Source organism: Uloborus diversus, chromosome 3 (genome assembly GCF_026930045.1).
Source record: "Uloborus diversus isolate 005 chromosome 3, Udiv.v.3.1, whole genome shotgun sequence".
Lineage (NCBI taxonomy): Eukaryota > Metazoa > Arthropoda > Arachnida > Araneae > Uloboridae > Uloborus > Uloborus diversus.
The window spans coordinates 218,651,131-218,667,321 of record NC_072733.1 but is presented as its reverse complement, the minus strand read 5'-3'; positions in this window follow the sequence as shown (position 1 = coordinate 218,667,321).

The window sequence follows — 16,191 nt, the reverse complement described above, 5'->3', positions numbered from 1 at the left end:
TGATTACTCGCGCAATGGATGATCAATTAAAACATCTTCGTGACGCAATCAACTCTGTGAAGAGTGATATGGCGCCTATTTAAGAACAATTGAAAAATGAATTGGCGGCTAATCAAGAACAATTAAAAAATTACAAATAATAAAATTTAAGTTTTTTTAAACTACAATTAATTTTAAATGAAAATGAAACGTACCACACACACGTGCGAAAAACAAAGCTAATTGTTGTTTTAAGTTTTTCCCTTCTGTAGGCAGTCCCATGACTGCCTAATTTTTTTAACTAAACTTTCTCAATGTGTGAAAAACTTTCAAAACAGTCTGCATTTTTACTCAGACAGCAATAATTGTTGCTCTTTTTGTAATTCGTTTAATAGCATCGATCGAATTCCAAATGAATACTATGAGTTAATGTTATTAAATAGATTTCTTTCCTTTTCCATTGCCCGCATTCCTGATCCATCCTCCAGATAGGAAGACAGACAGTCATCAATTATCTTTATCTGTGGTGGGCCCCGACAACTTTCATTACTGGGAGGCGAGGCTTTCTTCATTCAAGACAGGCCGCCGGTCAAGATTGCTTTTCGCTGACCCTCATTCGGGCAGACGATGATTAAATGGCCAGGTGTAAATTGGGTTGTATCCTACTTAGGGAAGAGAAACTTTAGCTATCAATCCTCTCGGTACAAAAGTGTTGGCCAGAACCCCTAAATAGGACTAACCACAGTTTGGTTCCAAGACATTTTTCGATCCAGCTTTGTTTCGGAAATAGTGACGAGAGTTTCAGTACATCTTGCGAGATAACTGATTTCTCGAATTGACTAATTGCTTGTCGGAAATGATTCCAGTAAGTTGTTGCGTTTTCAGACTTCTCTTTTTATAGACTGAAAAGTCAAACATCAACCAAGCAACAAATCTAAAGCTCAGTCACTAGTATTCCTCAACGTAGTTTTAGTACTACATCGCACACATTTTGATTCCAAAAGGGGAATCACGTGTATAATTTTGGAACCAAAATGTCGGATAGGTCAGCTTCCCTTCTATAGTGACTTTACCCCTTACCGGCCTTAGACTTGGAACCTTGAATTGGATTCTCTGCAAACTGTTTGATTAATTAAGCGAACTAAAAGGTTTTTTTTTTAGGCAAATATTGGATAGTGCTCCCAATGAGGTGTTTATAGGCAATGACTTCTTAAATCAATGTCTCGACTTTCATTTCGTATGTTATGAGCGTCTTTGCTCAGAGGTAGTTGAATGTCTGTCATTGTAACTGATTTCATTAGAGAGATGAATGAGTATTGCTCCATGATTACAGATTCTTTTCCAGGAAAAATCTATAAGTGGTGATATCGCTAAGTATCAGTTTGTAAATATCTTTCCCATTATTTACCGAGTTATGAACAGTTGGAAAATGGTCACTTTTACCAAATCTCGGTCTTCTTGGCATTACTGTTAAAATTGCAGTAACTTAAAAAATGAGAGTTCAAATTCAACGAATTTGGTACTAATTTTAAGCTCTTCAAGTGAGATAAATAAATATAGTGTTTAACCATAGCAAAATACACGTTTTATTATATTTTTTAAAAGAAAATATGAAAACGAAATTTATATTCAACATTTACCCAAATTTAACCGCTGTAAAAATGTATCATCAAATTTTTTATGAAACTTTTGGTTCCAACACTAACAAATATGCGTCAATTAGGTGTTAGGTAGAAAATTTCAGAAAGGTATTATTTTTTAACAACTAAAACCATTTTTCTTTTAAAGCCAAGATATGACGGTATAAAACTCATAGTTGCTAGAAAGTTCTAAGGAAAAATGTTTCAAACATTAATCTTTCCTTCTCTATCTCATCATCTTAATTTGGAAATATTAAAAAACCATTTACTGTGCTCAAATTTACATTAATTGGAATTATTTTGTTTATTATAGCATCTAATGAATAAAGCAAATTGCCACATGATTTCTCGAGTAGCATTTTCATTTTTTTCCTTTTTTTTTTGCTTCAACGGAAAACAATTGTTAAACAACACAACAAACAATAAAGAATTCTAAACTCTAAAATGAATACGGAATTTTAAAACTGACAAAGATTGAATTGAGAAATATTGTTAAAAATTGACAAAAAGTTCTTTCAGCCTCATGTATATGTAATAAGGTTGTATTTTTTAACTATATATTTTCCTGTATATCTTTACGAATAATAAAGCTGAAAGTCTCTCTGTCTGGATCTCTCTCTGTGTGGATATCTGTCAGGATCTTTGTGACACGCATAGCGCCTAGACCGTTCGGCCGATTATGAAATTTGGCCCAAAATTAGTTTGTAGCATGGGGGTGTGCACTAGGGGGCCGAAAAAAGGAAATTTTTGCTAAGCAACTTCTAATAGCAAAACAAAGTTGTGTATTGCCATCCTAAACATGGGAAAAATAATTTAAAAAACAATTAATATTTATGTCTTCAGATCGCGCATGGGCAGCAAAGTTTGAAAAAAATATAAAAAGTGGTCAATTTTCAAATATTTTTAAAAAAATCAAAATGTTTAAAATTTTTGTTCTAATTCCCCCTTTTAATAGTCTTTTAATATATCTTTGAAAATATTCACATTTCTTTACAGTTTTAGTTCGCGCATAAGCCGTAAAGTTATGTGAAATCAACCAAATATCGAAGTTTTTAGCTTATTTTGTAAATTGCAACATTTCTTTTTGATCCCAGTTATATTTATGTATATATATGTATATATATATATATATATATATATATATATTTATAGAGAGAGAGAGAGAGATAAGTGTGTACGATACAGCTCTTTGATAGAACTGCAATCATATCATGTTGAATTAATAACCCAGAACCCGCCCCAAGTTGGTGGTTGCACTTTGTGTTCCACCCTGCAGTTTCCAGGAAGAATGGTTATTGACAGGACTCAAACATTTGTAAAGCAACTTACAATCATAATAACTATTTAGTTTTAAACAAGTTCCTACATTTCAATTAAAGTTTGAAGTTGGACTTGTGACTCAATTTTTGCATTGAGGATCGCGAGAATTTAAGTTTTCACATTAATCCATATCTTGTCTCATCCCAAAACACCCTAACTACTGACTCACTAACCAGTTTAATAACACATTACACAGCCGAAGTGTAAGGTAACGCGCACATTGAGCAGACATGTGTCTGAGACTAAAATGTCTTCACAATAGCGTAAGGCTTGTGCGCACACCGCTGGGTCATTCCATACGAAATGAGCAAAATTCACAAAAAAAGTGGTGGCCGCATGGTAACAGATTTTTATGAAATTTGGTATACAGGTTTCCTTTATGCGTATATAAAAATATCTAAAATATTTTAGCTAAACATTTTTTATTTTAATAGTTACATGCGATTAAAAATTCGTTAAATTGAACAGCATTCTCCTAAATACTAAATATTGCATCTTTGAAGGCTTGTATTTTATTAACTATTAAATCAAAACATAAAAGTTATATATAGTTGTAATCTATGGAGTAGGGCAATTCATCTGATATGAGTAAATTTTTTAGGATTATTATAGTTAACTTCAAACTGTGTTTTAAAAACTGAAAATATTTCAGTTTTCTCATAATGAAGCATTATATTTTTTAATCTCAAGCTTTAAGGAATGCATTAGGTTTGTTGAAATCCATACCCAATACCATGCTAAGTGTCATAAAAGAAATACCTCACTTTTGACGTTGTATTTTAAATCCTTTTGTCTTCAATATCAGTTTTGAACTTAGTGACATTTTGTAAAATGGCGATTTTCCCCTTCACATAGACCCAAAAATTTAAATGAGGGAAACTTTTGACAACTTTCAAACTTTGTAGGGATATAGAACAGTATTTCTACTATTTGCTTGAAAAAAATCGAAATTGGTTTTTAAATTCAAAGAACTAGATAAATAATTAAATGATGCAAAAGCAAATATATCAAACATCCATTTCAATTTTTTGAAAAAATGTACTGGCATAGTGTGAAATTTATAAAACAATTAGTGAATAAAATTTATATCTTAGCAATAATAATAACTTCAACAAATGCATCAAAAGATTTTTTTTTTTTTTTTTTTGCTCTCTACAAAAGTTCTTTCGATCTGGCTAAAAATTTGTGGCTCAATTTTTGTAGGAAAATCCAGTTGAAGACATTAATAGTACTTTCATTAATATGTTTCAAAAAGTTCCAGACATCATCTTTAATAGGTCATGTGTACTATAGTAACGGTTCATGTGGGTTCACTAACTTAATAAAAAAATCACTTATCTGAAAAGATATTGATGCATGAAATAAATGTGTAGAAAAACATTACGCAGCCACAAATAATTGCTATATATATGTAACAAACAAATGAAATTATTGATGTTGGATTTAGCCTCATCTCTAAACTCTTTCTCTGCAAACATATCCTTCTTTCACTAATTACTGAGATAATTCTGAGACTATTAATTTAGGTGTTTAATTGTTAATTGAGCTGAAACGATGATGATTTCATATCTCCAAGACAGCTATGGGGATTTCAATAAACTGTTATTCAGCCTATCTTTCAAGATTGATAAGTTTTATTTATGAGACAAAAAAAAAAAAAAAAAAATGTGACTGTAGCAGGCAGAAGGAGAAAATAAATTATCTTGCAGTTATAAGTAGTTTATTGTATGTCATATGCATAATAGTTCCGACGGATAATAGTTTGATAGTTTTATCAATATGCCATAATCTACATTTTTGCCATTGATATTAGAAAGAAAAGTGATCTGTTTTCCATTGAAAATTTGATTCATTGTGTGGCAAATGTTGCTTAACTGGCAATTTTTATTCTGGACAGAAAAGCTATAACTAAAATAGACGAGTTTCGTTACCAAAGGAATTCTTTTGTTTCAAAGAACGTCGCAGCAGGACGGTTGAAAAAAATGAGTGTATTTCGTCAAATATACTAATTTATGGATAAAACAAATGTCCTCAAACTCATAGCCCAATCTCAAATGCTATTGAGAATTAGACGAGATGGTCCTCTTTCTTAATCTTTAAACTTAGTATGTTCTTTTACTCATGCTGACATGATAGGTTTTCTAGAAATTTTAGTTATTTTTTCCTATACCACGAGTAGAGAGGAAAATTCAACCTTCAGTAGCACAATTTTATTTAATTATGCATACTGGACTAATATATACTTCACAATAATTAGGGAAACATTTCAGCAAGTGTATCATAAACATACTTTTGAGAAAATGAAACATAAAAGAAATGGTTAAGTCTTGCTAAACTTAAAATAAACAGCCGTAACTAATGGAATTTTACATTAGTTCAAGTTACTCTTGTAACAAAAAAATCGCCGATTCCAATGATAAAAATTTAATATTATCTAAAAGACACTTCAATATATTATGCAAAAAAATGAGTAAATTAAGGGCATTCTCTCATGTTCAAACAAGCATCTAAAATAGAGAAAAAAATGAAAATTTAGTAAATTTTTGATTTTTTAAAGTACGATTTCATCCTCAAGAAATTAAAAAATAATTACTAAATTAGAGCAGACAGTTAGTTATAGATAGTTTTTTAATCTGAATCCTTTTTGCTGCTATTTTTCATTAAAAGAGCTAGAAGAGTGATTTGAAATCTGAAGTAAAATGACAAGTTTTTAATCTTTGTAAATACTTCAGATTCAAAAAAAGCTCCAAATAAATTTTACTTTCCTTTTTTTTTAATAGAGATTTGTTTGTAGAATGTGGAAATATTTATTTTTTAAGTGTACGTTTATAACTTACGGAATTATTGAGTCACAAACTGGCTGCCATGAACTCTGAAAATTTAGGCTTAGCGTGAGCATCAACTTCTAATTTCAATAATGAAGCAACAAACAGTTTTTAAACTTCCATACTTTGCATTTCGACATATATATTCATGATTTACCAGAATAAAAATTTTCATTGAAATCTGTGACATGTCAGCCACAGCTGATTTGCTCATTTCGCATGGAATGACCCCGCGACAAGTTCGTCGTGTCTTGCCCGTGTTTCACGTCTGCCTTCTGAATAGCAAGTACGCTATTTTGGATCATGTGTCTTCAAATATGGGGGCTACTGAGGACCACGAAGTTAGTAATAGCCGGTTAAAATCATGATCAAGTGTTGCATAATTACACACTTAATGATTATTCGAATAAATATGCGGCCGAGAAAGAGTGGCACAAGATGGGGATAATCTCTTCTACAAAGTTTTAACTGCTGTTTAGTGCCATTTCACGGTCATTTTGGCCCTCAGTGACGATACATATATTTTAATAAAGATACAGTCGAACCTGTTTATCTCGAAACTGCCTATCTCGAAAACCTCTCTATGTCGAAGTTTCTCATTTTCCCTGCGCATAAAGTTTTAATTCAATGTTTTCCGCCATGTTTGTCTCGAATGAAAATTTCTGAAAACCAGTATACCTCGAATTTCGACTAAAGTGTCTTTTTTGAATTCGATCCCCAACGATCTTTATTTACTGGATTTTGGAGACAAAAAGCATTTTTCTTAATATAAGCAGTCACATTTCCCTCCAGAATTAAAACTTTATGTACAGGAAGCAAGTTTTCCAGCAATTATATCCATTCGGAAACTGAGAGGAAGGGGACATTGTTGATTAGTAAAAGTGCTTCCAAAGTTTTACTTTCGAGTCATTGCTCCAATTATTTATTTTGAGAACTTTTTTCAAAACCTCTGTGTCTCGAAACCTCTATATCTCGAATTTTTCTTCTCTCCCGTAAAATTCGAGATATACAGGTTCGACTGTAATACTTTAAAATGTTAATGAACACTTTTTTTTCTGCTTAACAAATCACAAACTTATGTGTGATTTCTTAAACTAAAAATGTCTCCATTACCATTGTTACTTTTTAACGAAATATATGAGCCGTTACGGGTGAGACAGAGGATTGACTTTTTCGTGAAATGGGCCTGTAGTTTAACTTTCCCATTATTTCGTAAACATTTTTGGAAATAATTCAAAGTTAGTGACTGCTTTTGATCTTTTACTGCAATCGAATTTCTGGTTTTTGTCAGTTTTCAACAGTTAAAACTAAATATTTCACTTGTCAGCAAGATTCGCTGATATATATCAGGATATATGTCTGATAATTATTCAAAAAATATTATGGTATCTGATATTTTTGATATTTCTTTTTTCTAAAAGCTAGCTTTATTAATCGGATTGATGTATTACTAATAAGTATAATTATTTGAAATAATTAGAAATGTTCTTTCAGTAATTTGCATATAATATGATGGGCAATTTCACGGGTAACTGACTGACATTTTTAGAGCAAAACAGTATGTGTTTTGCAACATTCAATGCAAAATATGAGTTTAGCTGTCTTTTCTCCTGGATTATTGTATTGATAATCTGAATTTACTGGTATAATTGAATTCTTGAACTACATTTTGGATGATTTTTAAAAAAATTATCAAAAGTACGGAAACTGACTGACACGGTACTTTTCAAAACGTCAGTCAATTACCGTGTTTTTAACAAATTTTTGAAAATCAACTAAAACATATTGCGGGAATTCAATTAGACCATTTAATTTAGCTTAAAAGACACAATAATCCAGGAGAAAAGATTGTTAGCTCAACGCATATTTTGCATTGAACTTTACAAAAATACTTACTGTTTTGCTCTAAAACTGTTAGTCAGTACCCGTGGAATTGCCCATACAGTATTATGCCATTAAATATAATTTAGTATAAAATAAAATAATGGAAAGTAGGCAACAGTGATTTGAGCATGCAGTTCCTATTTAAATAATTCAGTTTGTTTTGATCGAAAATATTGGATATGTATCAAGATATATGATTCATATCAGAATCATTGCCTGAACGGGGGGGGGGGGGGAGCTTTTGTTCCGGGTAGCAATTTGTGAGGACAACAAATTTACCCTATTCCTGTTTTTTTTTTCCATTGATATTCGATACAAAACTCGAAAGAAAGGAGAAGTAAGGGTGGCAGTTTCCTAATTTTGCCCCGGCTTGGAAAGCCTGGACATCCGGCCGGCACTGATCAAAATATCGGATATTTTCGATATTTTGAAAACATCATGATATTTTCAGACCCTGTTGTCAAGTCAAAAATCAGTTTTTGACGTCCAAAAGCCGACCTTGATAATATCCAAGCATTTTTGGAAGGGGAAAAAAATCTCTAAACCAGCAAGTTATCTTTAAATAGTTATTTTTAAATAAGTTTTAATTTAAAAAGATAGAATTTTTATCCTTCAGTTAATTTCCAACATTAAAATATTCATGCAACATTTATTGTAATACATGATTTAAAGTTTTTCTAGTATGTTTATTAGTAAATTTGTAATGGGGGCATAGCATTTATTTGAACTTCACAGCCTAAGCTTAGAATAAGGTTACTTATTTTGCCAAATGAGCCAATTTATTGCCATTATTTTTACTTTGATTAATGTTGCATTTTATATAAATGTTTTCCTCTTATTTCTAGCTGTTCAACGCTAGAGTAAATGGAAAAACATACGTAATTGCTAGATGCATTGAAGAACGTCAGAAACCTATCTTATTGGTGTGTGCGAAAAGTTAAGTTGTCTGATGCGTAACGCTGCCCCTACACTGTAAAAACTGAGGTGTAATAATACTCCGAGTTTGGTGTTAAGCAACTCCAAAAATTGTGCAAATCAACGCTTTATTTCAAGTCAACACCATATTTAGCTTTCCCATTCACCAAAAATGGTGTAACTGAAACCAAACACCAATATTGATGAATTCTTACACTTAATCCACATGCGCAAACACCATTTGAGGATCCGTTGACGCCAACTTTGGCTTAAGATTGGAAAACAGCCGGTGGCAACCAAACATTAATCAGTCTCAAGCACGTTGCAACGTCGTCAACACACAATCGTCGTGTGCACAGGATATAAGTTTTCAAAAGGTATGTTAAATGTTATTTGTAAGGAAATGTCAATTACCGTAAACCAAAGCTACTTTGCACCATTGTTAGAAAAGTCTTTAGTCAATCCGAAAGATAAACTAACGAATATATTATTTTATGAATGATCGTTACAACTTTAGTAGCCATTTTCAACATGGCTGCTTTACGACTGGGTTTACGGTATATCAATTCATAACAAAATAACGTGTTTGTGTGTGTATGTGTGTGGCGCGCTTTCCGGGAAAACGGTAAGGCCTAGTAAACACATTTTTTTTTTTGTAATAGAACTTTTTTTGAGGAGCGAGAAATTTGATCGTTATTTCATCGTTGATTTTTAAAATTTTTATATTCTGCTTGTTTTTGTAATTCGTTTTTATGTATACCAGACTTTTAAGACTGATTAAGAAATCTTCTTGAATAAATTTGATTGAAATCTTCAACTGTTCCATTTTTATGTTGTTTTTTGAAAAGTGTTAATTTCATTGTTCTAATATACAGATAATTTTAGTTTCCTTTAGTGTTTTTGAGAGTTACTTTTTTGAACAACATATAGGCATAAATGTCCATTCCTCGTATTAAAAATAAAAAGTTGAGAATCTTCATATACAAAATAGTTATATGTATTTGTGTTGTTAATAATCAATTGGGAAATTAAAACTTGTATAATATGTTCACTGTAAAAAAAAAAAGTAGTGTATCTCAACACCAAAAATGGTGGCAACTACTTTACACCAAGTGTCGTGTAGTGAAACACCACAGATAATTCTTGGTGCAAACACAAAGAATTATATGTGGTGTTACCAAATTATCTGTGGTGTTTCACTACACGACACTTGGTGTAAAGTAGTTGCCACCATTTTTGGTGCTGAGATACACTACATTTTTTAGTGTAGAGACAGGGGCATTTTCGTCTCAGACACATGTCGCCTCAGTGTGCGCACTGCCTAAAAGAGGAACATTTACTGATGTATGGGTAAATCATCAAATATTTTTGTAAAATTAAATATTATTAACTTAGAAAGAACTCGAAGTTTTGGAAACTGACTTAAAGAGCGAGCAAAAGTGTTTGAAGGATATTGTTAATATAATACTGAGGGAGGAAATTTTGACTTTGATCTTCCTCCCACAAAACTAAGACGTTTCAGTCATTAGCTTTAGTTAACGTGTGCTAACGGAGTGCTGGGACTGCATAATATTTGAACTAAACTACTATTGGAATGAAAGCATTCTTAAATAATATCTTTAAAAATTATGATTCTGTGGTTTGTCATAATTAGAATTTTAAAGAAAAGAACAAACTTCCGTGAAACATGGACCTGTACACTTATTTAATGTTACGAAATGTACAAGTCAGATGTGTGATAATCTTCCAAACATGGTGGATCCGGTGATTCAAAGAAATGCTTACTTTGTTATTTTGGGGAAATTGTTATTGGTCTTGGCGATGCACTAAAGCGAAATTTAAAGGAGTTGGATTACAGTAGGGTAGCTATGTATACAATGCAAATGGCTACTGATCAAGAAACACTTCTATAGCAATAAGAGAATTTCTTCCACCAATATAAGAATTTGAATCTTCGTATTACAGCAGTTAGTTGACAGGTCAAGTTTTTTACTTCCTCCGCTTCAGTAATGACTTGGCAGTTAAAAAAAAGAGAAAAAATGTTTCAAAATTAAGAAAAGTGTTTCTCTCTGTGCATTTTTAAACATAATCCACTCTGTTGAAAGTTAATCCATGAAAACAGAAGCGCTTCTGCTCCATCCGTAGCTAACATGGACTTTTCGACCACCAATGAAGATGAACAAGAAGAGGAAACATAACTCGTCTCTTCTTTCAATACTGCATTTAAGAGCTTAATAATAGTGAAAGACTATTTTCTTTATCATAAAGACCAGGAAAAAACTTTGCAAAGTGTTCCAATCCTGGAAGATGCTGTATTTACTTTGGATTCAGTAACTCATTATTACTGACTATTTCAAACCTAAACGCCCGAATTCGTTACTTAATGTGTTAATAACCATTAGTATATTGAAGCATTTTTGTGAATTTGAGCTCTTTAGATTTTGTGTAGCATGCGCGTGAACTTGTGAAAGAGCGCGACGGGAAAATTTTTTCCTGGTTTTTGGGTTTTCATAAAATCTAAACAAAAAGAATTCAAAAGCTCGTACTGTGTGACTCCATTGTAAAAATGCTTGTTTTTAATGGGTTACAGTTACAGAGCTTAAATATGTATTTTCTGGAAGATATCGTGATTCAAAGTGACTATCAAAACCATTCAAGTTAAAAATAGCCTATTTTCAAAGCGTTATAGCTCAAGTTTGTCACCTCGCATCTTCTTTTCGTTTATATCATTAGAAAGAACACACTTTTTCATTTCAAAATAAGTTTTTTCTTCGATGGTTTTCTTTCGAATAAGGATAAAAAAACGAGCTTGAAAATTTGTCCGTCGTAACGAATTGCCATGTTCAATCTCAGATTACGGGACATTTTATAATACTGAAAGCCTGAAATTTTAGGAGCTTAAAGTACTTTTGGTTGTCAACAGGTTCTAGTATTTTTGTGAGTTTGAGTTCATTAACTTTTGTGTAGCACGTATGCAGTTTTGACAAAACGCAGCAGAGAAACGTTTTCGTGGATTTTAGAATGTCATCAATTCTGAATAAAAATGATTCAAATGCTCGAACATTGTAATTCTATTGTCGATATGCATGTTTTTAATGAGTTATAGTTGCAGAGCGTAAATATTGATTTTCTAAGAGATATTGGCATCCAAATGACTATCAAAATAGTTCACATGAAAAAGAGCCTGTTTTTAATGCCCTGTAGCTCAAGTTTGTCTCCTTGCATCTTCTTTTGGTTGGTACCAGGAAAAAGAACATATTTTTTTCTATAAAAATAAGTTTTCTTTCCAATGGTGTTTTTTCAAATAAGCGGGAAAAAATGATCCTGATATACTATTTGTCGTTAGAGAGAAAATCTCGTTTTTAAATAATTAAAGAATGGTGAATGCCGTGACAACCGACTTATAGGGATTTTGCAGCTGTTATAAGTCAGAAATAGCTTTTTATTAATCATTTAAAAAGTTCTTTTGTAAATTGAATATGTTAGAATCGGAAATTTTGTTCAGGAAGCGGACTGATACACTAGAAAGAACAAGATAATTTTCCTTTTGAGCAATCACGATTGCTTATTGTTCTCACTTGACTGTTTTTGGCGTCTTTTGATTTTTCCCACCGCCACCCTCCGCACCATCACCGTCGACCGGCTCCTCACGATGCTGCTCCTGTAGCGAAAGCCGTCTCCAGGTTGCATCCATATCCTACACACACGCGCATACATACACAACTACACCTACACATACACAAACACATACACACATACAAACACTTACACACACGTATACATACAGACACCCACACATACACACATAAAAACATACAGACACCCACACATACACACACAAAAACATACACACAGACACAAACACATATGCCTACACACACATACACAAACCCCCACCCACAAACACACACGCCTACATACACACACTCGTGATTGCGAAAAACATAATTTGAATTCAAGACGTCAAAAGTCAATTTTTTTTTTTTTTTTATCATATTTCATTTGCAAAGTATCTTTTTAAATGATTAATAAAAAAACTATTTCTGACTTATAACAGTTGCAAAATCCCTATAAGTCGGTTGTCACGGCATTCACCATTCTTTATTTATTTAAGAACGAGATTTTTTCACTAACGACAACTAGTATTTCAGGCTCATTTTTTTCCCGTTTATCTGAAAGAACACCATCTAAAAGAAAACCTATTTTTATAGGAAAACATATGTTCTTTCTCATGGCACCAACGAAAGGAAGATGCAAAGTGACAAACTTGAGCTACAGGGCATTATAAACAGGCTATTTTTCAAGTGAACTATTTTGATAGCTATTTCGGATGCCAATATCTCTTAGAAAATCGATATTTACGCTCTGCAACTATAACCCATTAAAAACATGCATATCGACAATAGAATTACAAAGTTCGAGCATTTGAATCATTTTTGTTCAGCATTTATGTCATTCTAAAATCCAGGAAAAAGTTTCTCTGCTGCGTTTTGTCAAGACTTTGCATACGTGCTACACAAAAGTTAATGAACTCAAACTCACAAAAATACTAGAACGTGTTGATAACCAAAAGTACTTTAAGCTCCTAAAATTTCAGGCTTCCAGTATTATAAAATGTCCCGTAATCTGAGATTGAACATGGCAATTCGTTACGACGGACATAATTTCAAGCTCGTTTTTTTATATTTATTCGAAATAACACCATCGAAAAAAAAACTTACTTTGAAAGGAAAAAGTGTGTTATTTCAAACGGTGTAAACGAAAAGATGCGAGGTGACAAACTTGAGCTACAGCGCTTTGAAAGTAAACTATTTTTCACTTGAACGGTTTTGATAGCCACTTTGAATCACAATATCTTCTAGAAAATACATATTTAAGCTCTGCAACTGTAACCCATTAAAAACAAGCATTTTTACAATTTAATCACATAGTACGAGCTTTTGAATTATTTTTGTTCAGATTTTATGACAACGTAAAATCCAGGAAAAAATGTTCCCGTCGCACACAAGTTCACGCGCATGCTACACAAAATCTAACGAGCTCAAATTCACAAAAGTACTTGAATATACTTATGGTCAACCATACTTTAAGCGCCTAAAATTTCAGACTTCCAGTGTAATAAAATTTCCTGTAAAATTGGAGTAAACTTGGCAATTTGGCACAAAAGCTGATCCGCCATCTTGGATCACATTTTTCGGAGATCCTAGATCTTCAAAATTTGGATCTAGGAAGCTGAAAATTTGCATTGATTAGTTTCAAACGCATCTCTACTCCTCTATAAAATTTCATCCAAATCGGAGATGGTCGAGTGGGGACCCCTAGGTCACCTGACATGGAATGACTCAGATATGTTCTACATCTCATAAAAAAATCCATCTTGATATCTTTAAAATCTAAAAAGTTATCAGCGATCTACTGAGCCGAATTTTAATAATTCTTCGCTAGACGACGAATCGTGAGGGATTGTTCGCAAGTATTTCGTTCTTATCAAGAATCACTCTGCAACGATAGCAGGAAAGTGTTGCCAGTTAGTGAACGACCCCTTACCATTTGTCGCCTATCCGATAATTATGGAAATTCGGCTCATTAGATCGCTGATAACTTTTGAAATTTTAAAGATACTGAGGTGGAGTTTTTTTATGAGTTGTAGAATATATCTGAGTTTTGGATTATAAACGTTACAAAGTGCTATCTTTCGCGCATGCGCAGTGAAAAATTAATTGCTTTAAACGTTCATATTTCATTTAATTTTCAATATTTTAACTTCAAATTTTATTATTATATATTTTATTCTGTTTCTCTAATTTGATGTCAAATATTCTGAAAGTCTAGTAACGTTTGACGGAAAACTCTGCGTGATATGAGCCGGAAACCTTCAAAAAAAAAAATCACATTTTTAAAAGAAATGCTTATATCTCCATGGGTATAAGAGATACTTTCACGAAAATATAAAAATAAGTTATAGATAAGTTTTGACCTTGTAAATTTATAGCTTTTTTCCAGCTATTTACAATGAAAAATTGTCAAACAAAATTTTTTGTTTCCTTAATTTGTTGTTAGTCCCCTAAATGAATAGTAGACTTAATTTTTATTGGAAAATGACAGCTAGAGTATACTTTTTATGTAGAAAAAATTATAGAGCAATGGGTCTTTAATTCCTCGAGAAATGCGTAAAAATGTGAATTTTTGTAAGTGTCCCAATACTTTTGGTCATATAGTGTATACAGTCAGATTTTATTTTATGTAAGAAAGGTAAGCTGATTTTTTTAATTTTTACATTTGATACAAAGATACTCCTGACACTGTTATATTTGTATTAATTAATGTAGTTTTTAAGAATTCAGTTTATTAGCATTCTTCACGTGCGGGACATCCAAAGTCAACCTCTTGTAACTTATATGAATCAGTTAATATTTTTGCTCTATTAATGCAGCAATGACAAAAAAAATGTAGGTTTTGAAAATTTAAGTTCCAATGTGAAGTATAGGGGAGGGAGGCTCTAAGCGGGTAAGTTTTTGAAGAACGCTCAAAAATTGTAGTTTTTTGATTTTCATCGCAACAATTTTGGTTTTTTCCTAGCAGGGCTCTTGAACTTCAAAATAAAAAGTGATTTTTGTATCATTTTAAACCCAATATTTATTTATTATCAAACATTGCAAGCACTTGAAAAACCAGCTTTGCCCAACCAGGGGGCTCAAAGCGTGTAAGCTCAGTGTGTTATTGTGATTTGGTCCTTTTGCCAATCAAATATGAAGTTATAAATGATTAAAATAACTGACTAGCTACCTGTCTTTATGAAAAAATCTATAATAAAGTTGTACTTATCCAATTTAAATTCAGCACATTTGTTTATAAACATTAAGAAATAACTGATTAAATTAATAGACTAATTAATTGCCATCCTAAAAAATAACATTTTAAAGATTTAGTTATCCTATTAAAATAGAAAATCTAAGTCAGCACATGTGTCAAGAAATTCTAAATAAATATGTGTTTAAATTTTATACCCGCTTTGCCCCGAAGGCCCGTTTTTTACTTCAATAATTATAATCTTAAATTTAAAAAAGAAATAAACGAAATGACCATCGTAGTTTGTAGGTGCACTGTTAAAAAAAAATCCTGAAATTTCACGGTAAAAGTTACTGGCATCCATGTTGCCAGTATCTTTTACCGTAAAGTCCTATTGTGTTGTAAAAGTTTACGATAGAATAAACGATAGTTAGAAAACACAGCATGCGAGCAGCAAGTTCGATCTCGAGATATTGGTATCGGCAAGCGCCGATGCTGCCCACCGTATTAATTGGGACACATCAGCCGCGTTCACAACACACTTTTAGACCCGGTAAATCCCCGCTCTGCACTCTAAGAAATTTCACCATTAGAATACGGTCAGTGACCGGCAGAAAGTGGTCCGGTCACTGCCCGTAAAAATAATATTCTGCCCGTAATCTTTCATAACGTAAAAATAATAGATTTGCCCGTAATTTCCTCCCCGTAAAATAAAAGGGGAGTGACCGTAAATTGACAATGTGCCCGTGAAAATTATATTCCTTTTTCTACGGCCACTACCCGTACATTGACTATATGCCCGTAAAAGCTAGAATTTATTTTCTACGCCCATTGACCGT